This window comes from Bombus fervidus, chromosome 8 (genome assembly GCF_041682495.2).
Source record: "Bombus fervidus isolate BK054 chromosome 8, iyBomFerv1, whole genome shotgun sequence".
Classification (NCBI taxonomy): Eukaryota; Metazoa; Arthropoda; class Insecta; order Hymenoptera; family Apidae; genus Bombus; species Bombus fervidus.
Genome location: NC_091524.1, coordinates 13,625,707 through 13,644,989, shown reverse-complemented (window position 1 = coordinate 13,644,989; position 19,283 = coordinate 13,625,707). Strand labels below are relative to the sequence as shown.

General features: G+C 39.2%; 1 long non-coding RNA gene across 5 annotated transcripts in view; it reads left to right on the top strand.

The window, feature by feature from the left end:
* The first annotated feature begins 297 nt into the window (after positions 1-297).
* Positions 298-19,283, top strand: part of LOC139989700 (uncharacterized) — a 185,053-nt gene continuing 166,067 nt past the window's right edge. For all 5 annotated transcript variants that reach the window (XR_011800383.1, XR_011800382.1, XR_011800384.1 and 2 more), the window contains exons 1-2: positions 298-449; positions 11,576-11,699. This is a non-coding gene — a long non-coding RNA (uncharacterized lncRNA). The remainder of the gene's footprint in view (positions 450-11,575; positions 11,700-19,283) is intronic.

Sequence of the window (19,283 nt, the reverse complement as noted above, 5' to 3'; positions counted from 1 at the left end):
CTGTGCGTAGGTTATAAACTCTTATGATACACGCAATTTCTACAACTTTACGCGAAACGTGTAGCGGTACACGAGTCAATGGAAGATTCGAATCGCAAGAGACTCGTATTGTTGCACCTTGGAGTGCCAACGTTGTTTTGATTTGCTAGGTTTAAAGGTAAACAAACCCCGAGTAAAACATCATCGCCGTTATTCGTAATCGTCAACCAGAGCTACATTTGAACTTTTTGTAATACCACCGGTCGACACAAATAGACGAACATACTCTCTAGGACGATGATTATAGCGAGTCACACAGTCGAATGGCGAGCGCAGAGTCGAACAGTAGCATCGAACGAGCGACGATTACGACCAGCATACGCTATTTCTGTACTTGTATTTAAAGTGATTTTAATATACATTGACTATTACAATTTTCTCACTCGTCTCTTCAATAAACCAACCAACAGGTATTTATAATAACCACCTTTAAACGTATTGTAGTATCGAGAATAATAATAAATAATGCTGGTTTATTCGCGAATAAATGGATTGTACAGACGTTGATTAAACAGGAAAACGATGGTTGTTTAACGTGAATTAATCGCAATAACGTACTATACTTTAGTCAACTCAATAGTTAATTTGCAACTCCCGTCACAACGGATCCAACGCTCTCTCTCTCTCTCTCACACACACACGGGCCACACTCTCTCGATAACGCAACTCGCACTCTTTGACTTCTCGATTCACACTCTCTGACTTCTCCACTGACACTCACTGTGAATTCGTCTTTCTGCCTTAGCATCCCTTTTGTCCCTTTGTCTTAGTCTCACCACGCACGTGTTACGCAACAGCCCATGGTCAGAGTCACGTAGGCCTTTTTTCTACGAAACTATTCAACCGAAGGACCGACGACACATTGATGGGCCTATCGGCACCTTGGTTCGCGACGATGTTTATAGTTTACCCGATATCTCTTAGGCCTTTTGTCCACGATACTAAGTATCGCTGCATTCGTTCCATTGCAAAATTCGCCGCTGTCATGTACCTGCTAATAATTCGTAATTTATAACTTGTACGATAGAAAAGTACCGCTAAAATAATAAGTATCGATATTATGCAAGAGAGGTCCAATCGCAGGATCAAACAAACTTTCGTATTCGCCCAAGAATTCGAGGAATCCACTTTCTCCGTGCGATCTCCAGCCATTCTGTCGCGTGTTACGGAACGCGATTTCAAGCCTCGAAGAAGCTGGGGTGACAATCCGACGAAACGATTTCGTTATGCGAGCTCACGCACGTGCGTCCGCGTTGCCGGAGACGAAATCCGTGGCTGGCGAGTCTCGCGGCTTACAGTGAAAAGAGGGTGTGGGCGGTTCGACGTGCGTGCGTGATCGTGATCAGGATGGCGAGTCGAGGTCGTCGTCATAAGCCGCTCGTGTGCGCTACGGGCCGATCCAAATCTCACGGTCGAACCGAAAACGAACAAGCCGAACGTGTCGTTGCATTTTCTGATAGATAGTTGGAACTTATCGTCGATCGACCGCTACCATATAGAAGATTTCCTGCGTTCGATACGTGGATTGAAATTGTTGACGAAAGGAAACACGGGAAAATACTAGCGCGTAGACATTGATGAGACGAAATGGTAAGGCACGTATGCCTTTCGTTGATAGTTTCGGTAGAGATGATTAAAAGTTTCGTTACGATTAGACTCCGAATTTTTATGCAAATACAAAAAGATTTCTTTTAACTTATTAAGGATTAACGTTGCGTTAACGATATTTAAAAAATTTTTTTTCATTCAATTTACTTTGTTGGATGTTGTTTTCTATATTGTGCTATTTATTCCATCTAAATTATACAATTCTATTATAATGGAGAAAATAAAGATTCGCTTCGCCATGTAGATTTGTTGGAATTCATTAAAGATTTGTTTCTTCAGTCTGGATATTTTTTTAAATGTAGTATATCCTGTGCATTGGAGATATTTAAACGTTCCATAAATGCATAATAAATATCCGCACAATTTAATTATAAATGCCTTGCAAAATTCTTTGATTAGCACCGATAAAACATGATGGATTTGTTACCAGGGTTTTTTTAAAGCGTCAGGGTTGCTTTATAGAAATACGATTAAATTAACAAATATTTAGCTGTTTCGCGAAGTCACGAATTAAGAACATTACTTACAATTAATTTAGATATGTTAATGTATCGTTCTGAGTAATAGGAATTGTATAAATTTGCTTATCTATAGACCGCGAATGTTTATGCATTTATATGAAATTTTAATGTATGAAAACGTAGAAAACTTATGCACTTACGTACAAAGATACATGTATAAACAAATCTCTATTTAGATTCTATATCTTGAGCCATATTTATAAGAATGTAAATGCAGTCTAGTTACATTATATATAGTTACTTTCTAAACAATTAAAATAATTCTATATAGAAGATTCGATAGATTCGACCTTATGAAGCTCGATTGAATTTATCAATCTGGATTTATGCACGTATGTAGGTGGTACCGCGGAAAGATCAATAAAAAATCGTACAAAAACACAGGAATATTCATTCTTCGCAAACAGTATATTCAAGCGATGTGTCCTATTTCCGTAAGCGTAATGACCAAACAGAAACGACAACAATTCACCTAGGATTAAATCGTTGCGCGGGTAGACGAACCCATTTTACAATGTTCCTATCGTTAATCTCGAAGAAGAGGCAGCAGTTCGCGGGGGATCGTTCGAAAAGGTTCTCCCACAAACGTTGGTCCGTTCCTTTGTTTACGCGCGTATGAATTACGATGCGGCGCATAAATCACCGAATAATACCTGACAAATCCAGCGGCGATAAATAATGGAACGGCCAGCAAGTAAGCTACCGTGGTCAACGTGAACTCTGTCAGTCCGCGACGGTTAATATCCCTGACGCGTACGTTTACGCGCCATTTGCTCGCCGATTTACAACTGGTCCCCGGTAGAAATTGGACGTCGCGTTAACAGATTCCGGTTATGCTTTCCTTTCCTTGCTCCGCGAGAAAAGATTCTACGGACGACTTGGATATAGAGACCCAGGCAGCAAAGGTGATCAAAGTTCAGAATGGCAGCAGCGACGAGCAAAAGAAAGAAAGTTAAAGAGACAAAGTTAACAAGTTGATCGTCGTGCGAATTTTGTATTTTGTATTGGGAATCGCGACTGATCGACATATTACTACGCTATGACGTTTAATTTTTACAAAATGTTATACATCGTGTGCGCGTATTTCCTTTAACAATGCTATCCAAGTCCTTTGCATCGTTAAAAATGTTCTAATCACAAGACTGTCTTAATCGTTCTGAAAGAGTTGGTCACATGGGTCACCGTGGCAAAAACCATGTTGAGCGAACATGATCAACGAGACAATGGAGAGATAGCGCAGCTGTACTGCATTATACACCGTAGTGGAGATATAAGTAGACTGCGGATTTTTATGTATTTGTGGAAAATTTAATGAATACACGTGACATGCGAAAATATTGGATTAATCGGCAAGTTTTTCATTAATAGTATACATTTTGATGTATTTTAAAAAAATTACGAAGAACCTTATAAAAGCAGAGAATATGAAAATACGTGTATCTGAATTTACGAACAGATGGGATAAATAAATTTGGTTAAATAAATTTTATGGGAAAATAACAACGCTAATGTGCTGTTTCAAGAAAACACGAATGAATCTACGACAGTATTCGTTGTAAAATTGTATAGGTAAATTAGATCTCTACATAGATTCTGTTTCTTTCGTTGTGTTCATAAAAATACGAATTCGTATAAAAATCTGCTATTTATTCGTAAGTTTGCAGATATTTTCGTCAAGCAGATATATCGTATGTAAGTGTTCACCTCCTCTGACACAGTCAGAAAGGAGTACACTCGGTCGAGACAAGCGATCCAAAGTAGATAAGCACTTTACTCGACAGACATATGTCGCTATTAAAATTCTAAGATCCGCTGACATTCAGACAATTGCGTCTACGATGGTTCCGTCATTGTCGTGAATAGCAAAGTTAGCGAAAGAAACGATGCGCGTATTGTTCGATCGGCAAATTTTAGCAAGTGTTTATAAGTATTATAATAATATATACTTTCAAGTTGTACGCTACAACTGGTGTTCTCAATCTGCAGTTTACCTGCAAAGGGATCGTCAATTATTTTCTAGCGCTTCGTCGCTATTGTTTTTAGTCGAAGATTTTAAGCTCTAGTTAAGTATCGTACTTTAAAATTATACATGTTCTCTCTATGTTGTTAAATATATGTTTCTACGTGGCTCGTCGATGAAATTTGTTGAATCGTTACGAAGAAGGGATGCAGTTGAAAAATGGTTGGGAAACACTGCTCCAGAAGAACAGAAACGAGGATAAGACAAAGACGAAGAAACAGAAGAGGAGGAAGAGAAGAAAGGACGAAGAAGAGGATATCGAAGGAGACGAAGAGGGAGTGGAAGAAGCGGTAGAAGACGAGGGTATTGTTAGGAAGGCGGGCGAAGGGCGGCTGGGTTCTGTCACGTTTCGCATTGCACGCACCAGAACTTTCTGCGGAGGTTGCCGAGGATCTGCTCGTTCGACTCCCTCGCAAACTGATCACAAGCGCGATCTTGCCGTCCCTGGACGCCGCGGAAGATCACGACTTCGACGTGATCCGTCGTGACGACTATATCCCCCTCTACAACTTGCCGATATTATTATTATATCCTCCCCGAGCCACGTACAGAACGAACATTCCTGCAACGTATCTGATGCCCGTTCTTCTTTTTTTCTTCGATTTTTCTCCCCTTCCCTTTTCTTTTCTTTCTTTTTTTCTAGCTGTTTCGTTTTGTCTTTCTCTTTGTTCGTTTTTTCTTCCTCCCTTTCATCATTTCACCCGAGCGTTCGTGTCTGTACTGCGGTGAACCGAGAAAAGCGGTCCCTTGGCTTCGAACGAGATCCGATTGCGGATGATTTACGCGCCACGGGAACTGGACGTGGTCGCGTCAACGTCCGTTCGATTCTTCGCTCGACGACTGCTGAAACCTGCGCACCAGTGAATTCGGTCTATGTAGAACTTGCGGGAGGAAAAGATCTCTCTGCCTCTCGTGGTTCTGAAGGGATTTTGGCGAATGGAAAATGTAAATGGTAGTGAAAGGTTAACGTTACATTTCCCCGAAAGTTTCTTTCGTGTTACGAGGAAATAATAGACGCGCGACATTTTCTGTTTTATATTATTTTATTGAATCACGTACGATCCTTTTCGTTCCAACAGAACAGAATAGTTTCTTGTTTCAGTATGAGAAGTTGTTTCTTTTAAGTAAAGTATACGAATTTTGTATAAGGTTTCTATCGAATTGAATCTCTTATTGCACTTTGTTTGTTGCGATTGCGTTTACCAAATTGGAATACGAAGATTACTATCGTTATGAAGCGATGACTTTATATTTTGGAATTGTTCTTCTACGACTGTACATTGATTTACGAACGATGTTTTAGATACAATTCGATTACATTCGTTATAAAAACGAAAGTATAAGAAAAGTTACGAATATTCTTTCAAGAAACTTCAGAAATATTACAATCTTGTTAATTCTGTTATTTTTATGTCGTTCAACGAACACTTGTCCGTAATTTTTCTACGTTTACTTCACGTGACAAATTACGCGACAAACGCGATCGATGAAAGAAACTCAGCTTGTTCAATTAATTAATTCGACTCGGTTGTCTAATCGAGTTATTTCTCTGCCTCTGAAAAACAGCACGTCGTTACGATACGTACTTAATATTCCGCATCTGAAAACCCACAGTGTCGTCGTTTATTCGTTTCGGAAAAATTATTTAGGAACAAATGCTCTGTTTTGCAACAAGAACTGCAAAATCATCGCTTCGTAGAATTTTGAATTGTCTCGATACGAAGAAGAACGTACCATATTCGTAAAAAATGTACAGAAACCAGGATACCAATTTCCGAATGAAACAATCGCTTCTACGTTACACCACGAAGATATTCCGCGCTATTCTTCCCTTCGTAATTCCGTACCAGCGCAAAACTCATAAAACACAGTGATCGTTTTCGCATAACCATACCACGAAGTCGCGAAAGGTCAAGTTACTCGACTGTGACGAGAAAGAGGAATGGTTTCGAAGCGAAAGACAGTTTGTCCACCGTGGAACGAAGAGTCGTATCCTGGGCACGCGTGAGGAGCTGGGGCGAGAAAGGGGTGGAGCCCGGTTTACACCCATAATTCAACCTGCTCTCTGTTATTCAGCCTCGATCGGGTTGTTATTAAGAGGACACCAATAACGTTACCGATACAGCTTTATTACTACACTCGCTTAATGGGCCCCCGTAAGTCGAACTATCGATTTATACCGCTGATTTATGGGGATTCAGTCATTTGCAAGCGGTCCCCGGCACCATCTTACGTGCGTTGTTTGTGTGCGTGGAACGAGCGAGCCAACTTCACCGAGAGCAATCGTTCCCCGTTCTCTGGGCCTGGTAAAGGGTTAATCAAGGTCAGCCGTTGCGCGCGTTTAAGGTCGACCGTGGCGGATGAAGACGTGACGCGAAACGATCATTTCGATCCACGCTGATAATGCACGCGTATTTGCCTGTGTTCCGCCATTATGCAGGCATAGATCAACGAGCTGACCCGTTCAGGGTTGCGTACATCCTCCATTCCAGACGTTTCGTCCAGATTCGAATCACTAAGGAGCTGCCGAGTCATCGATAGAAGGTGTTTCTTCTTCTTCTTCTTTAAAAGAACGTAATGCTTGTTATTTATAGGGATACGTTGTTCGACGTTATACGAAAGCTGGGCTTTCTAGAAGTTACGAAGAAGAAAAGAAGCAACGATCTTGTTAAGTTTACTACGATGTAATTTCATTGTGTTCTGTTAAGATTCGAACGGTTGACCTTTCTCTTCGATACGATACGGTGGTTGTTATTTCGAGATATATGGGTATACGAAATATCTATAATCTGTATGAAAGGTGGAAATCCTAGAAATTGTACCGTAGGAAAGAAGAGGTAATGATTTGACTAAGCTTATTGTGATTTTAATCCTTCGTTAAGACTCTAATCACCGTGGGCAGTTATCAAATGATCGATATGATTTCCACTTTCTTTGGAAGATGGTGACATTTGTATCGGTAGGTTCGACGCCGTACGTGACAAATGAAGTTTGTAGGAATTGCAATATGTAGGCGCAAGAAGTCGCGATCCTGCTAATGCTATTATAGTTTCAGCTTTCTTTGCTTTCAATTTAATTAAATATCGGAATGAAATACATATTGTTCTGTGATACTGTCGTGGGACGTCGGTGACTCAAGAATAATAGACGTCGCATGTATCCCATTTTTCTTCAAATTGTGTGTTGTAGGTGTTGGCTGACGAAATGGTTGTTAAGTAACAGCCATCGACGTTTCGTAGCAAACTTGTGAGAACAAACACAATTACGCGGATCCAAATGCAAATTCTTCGGTGAAGCGATTACATCGTTAACCTCTTGTCGTATGATCTCAGTAACGTGTTGCACATTATCGTTCAAAAATATCTGCGACACCTATTTTTCAAAAGATGTGTTTCGACTACGAAATTCTGGGCAAATCAAACTGCAATTATTTTATTCTTCCTAATCATCGTACAGTATCGTTCACCAGATAATTTCGATTTATAGTCGATCTCATCGATTATCGATTTATTATTCATTGGTACAGTTTGTTTGAATGGAAATATCGTTGCTAGAAATCATCGGTAGCGTGGAAATATTAATAAATCCTGTTATACGTTATTATAAATAAAAATTATGTCGCGCCATTTCTTCCTCAACGATCTCCCAGAACTGATTGACCATCCGTGTGATTCGGCCGCCTATAATTTTCTCGAGACTCGAACCCGCAACCAATGTGGTCCCGCGACTGTTTCACCGTCCTGGGGTATCGATCGCGGAGAATTTACGTATATCGCGTGGATCGACCCGTGTTTCACACGGCGGCGTACACGTTTTCTTCGAACGGCCGGGCACGGAATCGATCCGCGGCCAGAAACTTGGGATTCGTCGAATTCCAGCTCGCGATCGCGTCGCGAAGATAATTCTCGGCTACGGCTACCCACGCCAATGGATACACCGAGATCGTGAGTCAGCCGCGCGGCTAGAGGCGAGTATATACTTATGTACGCGCGGAGCCAGCCCCGCGATCGCGCACACGAGCGCGGATCTTCGCTCGATTTTAAATTAGCCGACATTTTAATACTCGCGCTATTGCACGCGCGGATAAGCTTCGTGCTCTGCCTTCTCTTCTCTTGCTCCGGCCTCTCCACGGCAATTCATTTAACCCTCCTCCCCCTTTACGCTTGTGCACGCTCTCACACTCGCCCCGTGCTCGTCTTTACACGACGATATTTAAGCGGGTATTTACCGATCGGCAACAAGCGAGCCGATAATATCGATGGCACGATATTATAAATTCCTTATCGGGCCGACTGCGCTCCACCACGATCTACGATATCTAATGGCGCTTTTTCCCTAGCTGCAAATTAAATTTCGAATCGATCCCGCCAGCGTCCTGCTTCCAACGAACGTCCCGAATCTCGTCTCTCTTTCTCTCTGTGTATACTACGGTACTTCGTTTCTTGCACCGTTATAGGTAGATACCCTTGCTCTCTGGGGTTTCTGTATTTATGGGATGTTCCACTGTCGCTGGGAAAGTCCCCTTCCAGTTCCCGTATCACCGGGTTAATTGTTTCGCCGCCCTTCTTTCCGCGACTTTGATCGAGCAGCCGATCGTTTTCGGATGATCCAGTGAATTAATCTGGGTTTGGAATAGTCGAGTATGTTTCTCGCTGTCTTTGGCCTATCGATTCTTTAATTTCTTCATTTCAGAGTAAAAGTTTATAACGAAAGCTCTGTTCCGTGACGAAGGTAAATTTTGGACGAGAAAAGAGTTTACTTAATTCTATTCGTTTATTAAGCATTTTATTGAATTAATCTTCGGTACAGTTTTGGCGTTAAGAATTTCACACAAATTATATTAAATTGTACAGAAAGATTAATAACACATCTATGACATTTCTAACTAATTTACGAGTAAGTATAACAAAATTAAACCTCGAGCCTGGTAAATTTAATTATCCGAAGTATCTCCACGAGTTTATAGAATTATAGTATTGAACACTTTATAATATTCTATCAAAGTCAATTATACAAAGTATACATTAACGTCTATTAGCAGCTGAAACATTTTTTACAAGGATATTTTATTCAAATGAAAACTCGTTTACAGATAAGATATTTGCAACCTTCCTCATCAATCTTGTCGCGTTTAGAACATTAACGAACGAAGTCCGTCATAAGTGGAAAATCTGTTTACTGTCATGCCTTAAGATATATGATAATTTATCGATGCAAGTTTTTGCGTTAATTTGCGAATATAATACGATTTAAATAATTTGCCACACGTGTGTAGAAATTAAATGCGTACGCGTTTAATGTGCTTTGATAAATTGCGTTAATATAAATGTAATGCGTATACGACCGTGAGTTGATTATTCCGTAATTAGAATTGAAGTTCTGTCGGTTTCGGTTTATTCCACAATATTATCTGTTTCGGTTACGGTACAACAGTTACCGCTTTTCGAAACGAGAAAAGTGTTTAATAGGAACGTTCATATTCCGCCGGCAATTTCATTACACACTTTAACGAGCACTGATGGTTAACATCAACAGAATATAATACAAGTAGATAATATAGTTCGATGGTACAAATGTCGTTGAGTAAGTAGTAACTTAACGATGTAATACTCGACAAAATTCAAGAAAGTTTCTATCAAAGCGTATATACAAAGTGTATGTTTATATAGAGTAAATTAGACTAACGCGAATCATTTTCAATGAAGAATATTCTCATAAAATGAAAATTTCGAAAGATACCGCAGTTGGTTCGCTTTGATTAACATTTGTTAGTTTCAATGAACATAAATTCCTCGCGTAACCATAAAGAGCGACCTGCAAACATTGATACTAATATAAGAGATTTCTTGTTCGTTTAATACTTTACTGTAACTATTATCAAATACTTTGCTACGTAATTAAAATAAATCGAGAAGCCCGAAAAAAGTACAATATTTGGCAATAACGTTAGCTCTCGAACGCAACGTTGGCAGAATTAGTCGCCTACCTATTAATATTCTCTTATCGGAACCAAGATTACAAGTTCAAGAACGTTCAAAATTCTTATGTACTAATTACCTTATCACAAAACTGTTTTTTTTTAAGCGAGATGTAGTTTCATGCACTAACAATCTTTTATTTTTAAATAAGTTTACATTTAATACACAATAAATATATAGATAAATAGCTATTAATATTAATCAGAATATTAATTACGAAAATTTATAATAACTACAACCAATTGAATTTAATTTATAAAGTACAAATTCAGACGATACGAACCGGGTATCACGGAGTGTTTAACGTAATCTATTCGAGTAAAAAATTGTTAGTATGCGAAAATTTACCATATTTGAAAAAAAAGGTATTATCATAATGGAAAGTATCGTTTCGTTGACCAAAAACCGTATTAAAGAAAGCAGCTACATTTCATGCATCTTCCGTTCCGTGTATATGTACCTTAAGTAAATGCAAAATTTTTATCTGAATAGCCTGTTGTAAAAAAGTTGCCGGAGAAAATTTGGCCAATTTAGTATGCGTGCTATCCCCGTTGCAGTTCTGCTTGTAGTTCGAGGCTGATAGAACGATCAATCCGCTACCGGCAAGTGGTGCTTGCTAACGATGACCACGAGGTAACAATTTCTTCGCGAATGTAGCAAAATTGCACGTTGCCCGGCTCGTATGTTAGGAACATGCACGCACACAACCGTGCGCTATCACGTGTTCGGTACTCCAAGGTTCCCTCACACGAGTTTTGATTCTTTTTATTATTTCTTTCTTTTTTTTTTAGCTGCGCCTTTACACTGTGTTTACCGTACAGTTTTCAATGAGAGATTTTTCTCGTTCCAGGCTCTTCGCGTTATATCGCACGCTTAAACACCTCATAGCGTTTAGTGTTTTATCTTTCTTTCCGGACCTTTGATATTTAACGATTATCCTTTCGAAAATTGTTTAATGTGTATCAACATGGTATTTTATAAATATTAAGGGATATTTCCTTCCCCTTATCATTTTATATTTGTACCGACTGTTTAACTCTGAATGCATTTAAAAATTGCTGTTTGTAAAAGTTAATAACGAACGCGTAATGATAGATTACATACGGTACGACCACGTAGAAAGTTATAAATTATGACGATTAATTAATCACATTTGCATCAATCTTTTCTTCTCTATCGTAACGCGAGATATCAAACGAATTTTCGTTTCTTGTTTCATAGAAATTACGTGTAACAAAAGTTAGAAAATCGATGTCAGGAAAGTTGGAGTAACATTCTCTAAATTACCGCGATTTAATTTATTTCAGGATATTTGATAGTATACCTTAATAATAATACGAATGAGAAGATCTTTATGCGTGTAAAGAAGTTGTTCGTAAGAAATGTCAGTAATTCTCATCTTGTTCCAGAAGTTCCATGATGCAACGCGTTCGTAGAATCGGCTAGAAAGTCCGGTAGCTGCGACCGTCTGAAGACGTCGATGAGAAATTAACATTGCTGCAACGTGACGCATCGTGCATACCTAATAAACAGGTTCGTGTAATGAAAATCTTTATGAGAGTTGTGAAGTAATCAGTCAACCGTGCAATCTCTTCTGTATCTTTTTTACTCTCTGCTTCCACGTCTTTGCACCTTTCGTTTTCTCTATTTTCATTCCCATCTTTTGCCTCGTGTTCTACTCCGTGCTATTTTTCCTGCTTTACGACGAGTGAAAATTTCATTTTAGATGAGTCATACCAACTTAATTATTCTTCGACGTTTAATAAACTGATAACTGGTTGATTTTATATCTCTAACTCGAGCTTCGATAACCGTCGTTGTCAAGTATTACGTTAATTAGCAGCAATTGCATCCTGTTATACGTCATATATGACGATAATGATAAGTCGTCTTTTCCATTTTGTATAGAAGAATAATCTTGCGATCCCATACGCATCAGCCAATCTTATGTCATCTTTTGTTAAACTATCTTTTAATTATTTTATTGCTTTTATTGGGATAAATGTTTATTTGTTTTTAAAGTTGGTAGTATCAACATTTAAAAAATATTAATTACAATATATATATTAGATTTATTCTAGTAATGAAAAAATATTTTTGAGATTAACAATACTTATCTTATGTGCAGTATTATAAACATTATAATTTTCATAAAAGATTTTGCATGTATCTGTCGGATCAACTGCTATCTCTACAGAGTTAACACGATCGAAACATTTTCCATCGTAGGAGACGTTTGTATGATATTTCTCTATCACTTTTGATTTTCGTTCACATAAAAATTTCGCAAAAAATGGTCGCTCATTATTTAAAATTGTAAAAAAATACAAACGCTATCGTTCCAACGCAATGTCATCGTACATCTCGATACTAAAATATTCGTGACGTCGCTCCAAGTGGCTAGAAACGTTCACGTTTAGAAACATTCGTTTGAACAACGAGAATATTGAACGGTCTATCGCGCGATATACGATCGAATTTCAGCATTCGATAATAAGCATTATCGCTGTTAACTATCACGCTGGTGTACGTTCATTCGGCGTATTCCTTTCGATTTATATTCGCACCATCCGTTTTCCATCCTCTTCGTGATTCGCGATTCAAAGCGAAATTCTGCAAATTGAAAATCTCCTGTCTTTTTTTCCCTATCAATTATCACGGACGAACATCTTTTCGCTTGATCGATCAAACAGTTCGAGCAAGCACCGATTATTTCTTTCATTTTCTGTACAATAAAACAGCTGGATGTACCGTGTACATACACGAACCGTTTCTATAATTTAATAGGCGACAAGCGATGTTTTATTGCTCCATTTATCCGGCCTGTACGAACTTCTGTTCAATTATTTCCCGCGGCTGATTGAACGTAATCAAAGTTGAAACGTATTAACGCGTTCGACGTTGCAATTATGTGGTACTTTGAGATCGTAATGTCTTGCCACGTGTAATGTCTTGACTCGTACTACTTACGTATACATATGTCTAGGAATGAGAAATCTGTATGGCAGTGTCGTGTTTGCCGAGTATTAGTAGTTAATTTTAACGTTCTATCAAGACAGTTACCAGATAATAAGGATAGTTGGTACATTGGTCTCGTCTATTCTCTATTTTCCCTCTTCACGCGATCACAAAATCGGTAAGAGACCTCGTGCAAACGCGAATGCAAGCCATCCGCCGTTCCATTTCCCAGGAAAGTGAGCTTAAACTTGCGTTTCTTAAGCTCCCACCCCCACCAGTCGATCGCTCAACGATATTCTAGCGCGTTTCGATTACCAACGTTACCAACCACCGTTCACCACGAACGAACAAAACTATCAGCCCGGAGAAATCAAACGCGTGTACCTGCTAAAAGACGCGTTTGGTAAACTGGCGTCCAAACACCACTGGTAATATCAGCGGATAGAGGAAGTGCACGACTGTAAGAAGAAAAGCGAAGGCATCGTTTCTGTCGGAACGAAACAAGCCGTAAATAAACTAGCGCCGGTTAATTCAGGTGTGATAGGTCCGCCGGTAGATATAGATACGGCGACAATTTACGGTTTTGAATTACGCGTTGGCCTTACGTTAGGCCATATCGGAAGGTACGCGAAGCTAAGAGGACGACACCCACGTATATAAATAGTGGACGGGAGCGTGTGGTCCTTTCGAGCGAGCAGAAACCGTTGACCTATGACACGCACGCTATAAACAATCCTCTGAAGCAGTAAATGGATATGTGCTGTTATACGGCGTCGAGTTGAAAACTGAGCCCTCGCTCTCTGGAACTCTCTTCTCTCTCTGTCTCTCTGTCTCTCTCTCTCTCTCTCTTGCTTCGGCCTCTCTGCGACCGGCTGGCCAGGGTCCCTTGCGAAACGGTTATTGGATGCACGCCATGCTCCCGTGCCAACCCCGGGGCTGTTGGTAAATATTTTTTGTCCTGACGAATAGATTTTCTGCGACAGCACGCGGTAGACGCGACCGACCGCGAGCCTATACGGAAATTCATTCGACCCCGCCAGTCATCGACGCTGCTGCGGGACCTCTGATAAATCTTTCCGCGCCAATCGCCTACCCGCGACGCTTAATTAACTCTGATCGCCGCTCGTTTCGCCCCCTTCTTGTTTTTCCTTCGATATTTCGCTGCAACGGATGGATAGCCGATCCGATGATGGTCGGATCAGTTCTCGCCAAGAGGGTTTAAACTGTGTGTTCGTAGGATGGAATTGGTCGTAGATTTCTCTTGTGGTTTCATTTCCACGTTTTTTTTTTTTTCGCTAATTAATAGGCTTGGAATATTCAGGAAAATTCATATCTTTGTGAATATAATTAAAGGGATGAAATCTATATGTTGGTTCGTGAATGCGTTCGAACACCTGCTATAAAAAAGTTTTATGGCTATATCAAGCGTGCTATAGGAAACAATTTGAAATCTCACTGACACGTGGTTAACGAGACTCGACTGCCATGATCATATTGTTACGAGATATCTATTGTTTTAATAAACAATCAGGTTTCAGAATGCTCCGAGGATGTTTTTATTGTAAAATTCGTGAAGCTGGAATCTCCGTTGGATCACCTCTTCCGAGGATATTTAAAAGGGATCTGAAAGATGAAAACGGAAAGTAAAATAGAAAGTATGTTGATAATAGCTGTAAGTGTTAAAGTGTGAAACGCAAGGGGGTTAGGAAGTTAAATCGACTCGATAACTTTGTAATGCGATTTAAATGTTAACGGAGCAAAACTTAGTCGAAATCGTGCACTTTTTGAAAGCCCAAGCGAATCAGCGTTTATGCAGTGGAATGAAGTTTAAAATAGAAAGTGAATACATGGAACAAATGGCAGAGAAATTATCAATTAAACGTTTCGTAATATAAAACTCCTTTCTAATAAGTTTCTTTATTTCATCTTCACCGAGCTCTATCGAATATTAGATTTCTTGAAATTTTTCATTTAATAGATATCGTACGATTTCGATTAAAGTATCGTTCATTAACTTCACCGATGAAAAGAGAAAACTCTAAAACGACCACAGGTTTTTGATTTAATTACTAAAAGTATGGCTTTTAATCTCACCCTCGTCCGAGCCTCTCTGTAATGCACCAGACACTAGATTCTATTCAATGCATTAAGTGTACAATAAAATTAAAAGTGATTTTAACGGGAAATTATTTAAGTATCGTTTCATGTAATATTATTATATCGAAAATCGTGTTCTTCTCGATCAGTCAGCTTCAAAGAACAGCCTACTTTGAACGGGTTTCCTTCAATCTCGTTTCTATCCGTCGTGGTCTCTTTATGCACGCGTATCCTTTATGTAACGAATTTAAAGAGCTGCTCGATTTTTACGTATCGTTAGAGATTGAAAATTACTATGTTTCGCATAGCTGTCTTAAGCAAATGTTGCTAATATCGCTACCAAAATTCAAATCGTTCGTAATTAAAGGATAATTGATATTTTCGTATGAAATTAGTCTTAAACGAAATATACTTTCTCTGCGTTTTGCATATATCAGGACATATGTACGGTCTGTCAAGATCTACAGATTTTCCGTCAGAATTGGAAGAATGGAACTCTTCTTTCCCTTCGTTCATTACCAAATACAGCGGTTGGACGTTGTCAAGTGCGTTTACTCTGCACGCGAGTTAATTACCTACGACCAAACGTCATTGTAGACCCTTTCCGCTTTTGTCTCAAACAACTCGCATTTTTCTCAAACCTTACCCATAAATAAATCAATCGGAACTTTCGATATCGATATTTCCGCAAACACGTCAATCGCTATCAAGATCAACATTCTGCGATTTCTATACGTGTACGTTAATTACCTACAATGAGAGTTCTAAAACACCATTCGCCAAACCCACTCCACCCTATCGACATTTATCCTTTTCTGTCAAACGTCACCAATAAATAAATCAACGCGAACTTCAAAAATCCGCATTTTTCCAAATACCTGAACCGTTATCAAGATCAACCTTTTCAAAAGCGATGACGTCCGATGGAACGCGTTCGACGCCGGCCGATTGCCGCGAGAAGCCTCGAACCTTTTGCTAAACGACGCACGGGGAAGAAAGCGAGTACTCGGAGTCTGGTCTCTAGGTACAACACGGTCTCCGGCCGGATAGAAGTTGGTCGCGGGTGGGGGTGGCGGCGGTTGCTTTACAGGAGCGTGTTACAAGCAGGAATCTTCGTAAGCTGTAAGATGATACTTCTCGTTGATGAGGCCAGGACGAAGATCGCAGAGAAGGAAGGTGGGATAAGGCGAGGTTGCGAGGGGGCAGCGGAAGGGAAGAGAGCATGCACCGCGAAACTTTTGTTATTAAGAGCGAGCCGTGAATCCCGGTGGATAGGAGGAACGACTGCGATCGCGTGTATTAGGAAACGAAGCCACGGGGCTCGTCGTAACTCACTCGCGTTATGTAGCGAGTTAACTAAGCAGTTCGCGTTTCAGAAACGTGAAACGATAACGCACGCATAATACAAACCGCGCGCCACCGCAACGCGGAGCGTCGCGCCGCGTCGTGCAGCGCCGGAAACGGAACGCCGTAAAATAGTATCTTCGGCCGCGAACACAATAAATTTCCCGGTTTCGCGCTTAAATTACCCGGCGCGCAGTTCGCCCAAGATATCTGCTCGTCGAGCCTCGATACGCTGCCCCTCGCGAGTCAGATATCCCACGATATTTAAACGCTTCCCATACGTACGCTTTTATCTATATAGATTGCCGGAGTAATGCGCACGCGTTATTTACAGATGGCCACTTTTTTCGTTCGCGTGTTCGATTCGAGCGAGATCGACCGTGTTAGATAGGAGTTTATGAATTGGTTAGATAGGCCTGTCACTTGATTTCAGAGCGTGAAATATAGAATTGTAAGTTGTAAGGTGGTGGTATTTAGTTAGATTCAGATGTTGACTAAGGATCACGAAGAAAGCTCGTGAAAGGTATATTTGTCAGATTCTTAACTGTTCGTAATATGTTTATGTACGAGGTTTTATTGTTAGAAGGATTTAGCGGCTTACTTCGTTCATTTTCTTACTGTTAGAGAGGTTTAAATGTTCGTTAGAGGCAAAGTCTACGTGTAAGGTGTGCTCTTTCTTTCCTAATAAATACGAACATTTTTATGTAGAGGGACACAGAGCTGTTGCAAATACGCTTAATATTATGCGCGTAATATACATATTTCATAGGTAGAAGAAAATATGAAATATAGAATACAATAATAACGATGAGATATCTTCGTACCTAACGATGGAAATTTTTAGTTGGAAACAGCTGAGATCTTCAACATCAATGGGAGGCCATGCGTTTCTGCACGCGTTTGCGATTTTTTAGGTAAAACATGTGCATGCATTCTGAGCCACAACCATGCGCAAACTTGAAACTCATTATTTTTAATTCGGAAGAAGGGAGCGAACTACTATTTTGACGCGTCACGTTGCCACTTCCGTATCGCGAACGTAGAATCATTCGTATTAGTATACCATTCTATATTCCCGGATTAGTTAGCAACAAAACAGCTGTTAATTCGACTGAACTAGTTATGTCTTTCGCGATGATAGATATACAATAGAAAGTTAATTATTATGTAGTTTGAAAACTAGTTCTTAGTTGGTACAGACGTTTGAGAATTCGAATCAAGTTCAGGGTTATACATCTTGCGAATCCGAAACACCGACATTTTAAGAACGTGACTTTTTTTAAAACTGCGATGTTAAATGCATTTTCAAATGTAATTACTTTGATATCTTTTATTAGTAAGATGAAAAAGCGTTTCTTTTCTTTTTCTTTGTATAAAGTTAAAACGAAAGACTACCTATCGTAAGATATTTCATTTTATCGGAATATTACGATAGATTAATAGCGCAATTATCAAATTAATAACTCTGAATGAAGCATAGATTACAGTAATATTCTAGTTATATATTGATAATAACATCGATCTAATTTTCTGCAACCAAATAATGCATAAATTTATATACCACACCTATACGATCAGAATGGAAAATACGAATGCATTTAAATAACGTAATTAGCTACCATTTGTGTAAATTACTTTGATAAACCTATGTGCGTTCGAAGATATTAAAAAATACTCAAACTATTAGGTCGTCCGAAAAGTTTCTTTCGTTTTATAAGGAAATAATGTATGCACGATATTTTCCGTTTTATATTATTTTATCGAATTATCCATACGATCCATTTTGTTCCAACAAAATAAAGATGACAACTTTCGGCAGATTAGGTTTCATGTTTGTATAAAGATGCGTTGTTGTAAAAGACTGTAAAAAAACTTTTCGGACTACCTAATAGATACTAAGAATAAAAAAAAAATATTTTTAAGAATAATCGTTGCTTATCGTATCAAAATTTCGATAATAAAATAGTAGCAGAATGACCATTCGAAGAGATAAAAATATAACGACAAGCTGATACGTATCGATCGTTTAAATACATACGCGAATCAAACAAACAGAAACACAAGTAACAGACATCGAAGTTATCACTTTCTATATGAAAAAAACGTCAACAGTATAGAATACATTATCCACGATAATGCATCGTCAAACAACTCGTTCGCTTTAACGACCAGAATAAACGAGGAGCGCATCAAGTTTAACCTCCGTTAGACGCAACCGTTCGCAGATCCGCGAATCTAGTACGAGCATCAAGAATTCAACCGCAACTTTCCTTTACGATTCTACGTCGCAAACATACCTTTGGTTCTAATGCTGCAAGCATAAACCGTGGTATCGTCATATTTCAGAAGAAAATCGTCACGTGATTAACGGCACTGTGTCAGGCTAACGGAATTAATCCTTCGAGCATTATACTCTTATATTTTCTACGATATAACAAAATATTAATTTACACGTTTAAGCTCTGATCTTCTACTTTAATTTGTTCCTTTTGTTACGTAGGTTTATATAAAATTCTCTATTCTTCGTGTGAGAGTGTAGGATAGCGTTTTTTTTTTTTTTTTTACTTCACAGGTATCAAGATCTGTACTAATGAGATTTCGCAAGATACGTATCGCCTCCTTATTACGAAAGCGGCACAACTCGAAGGCATTGCACGTTCGAAAATGGAAAAGTCGTAATTGATTATATACAAAGATGAGAATATCAAAGATTGGAAT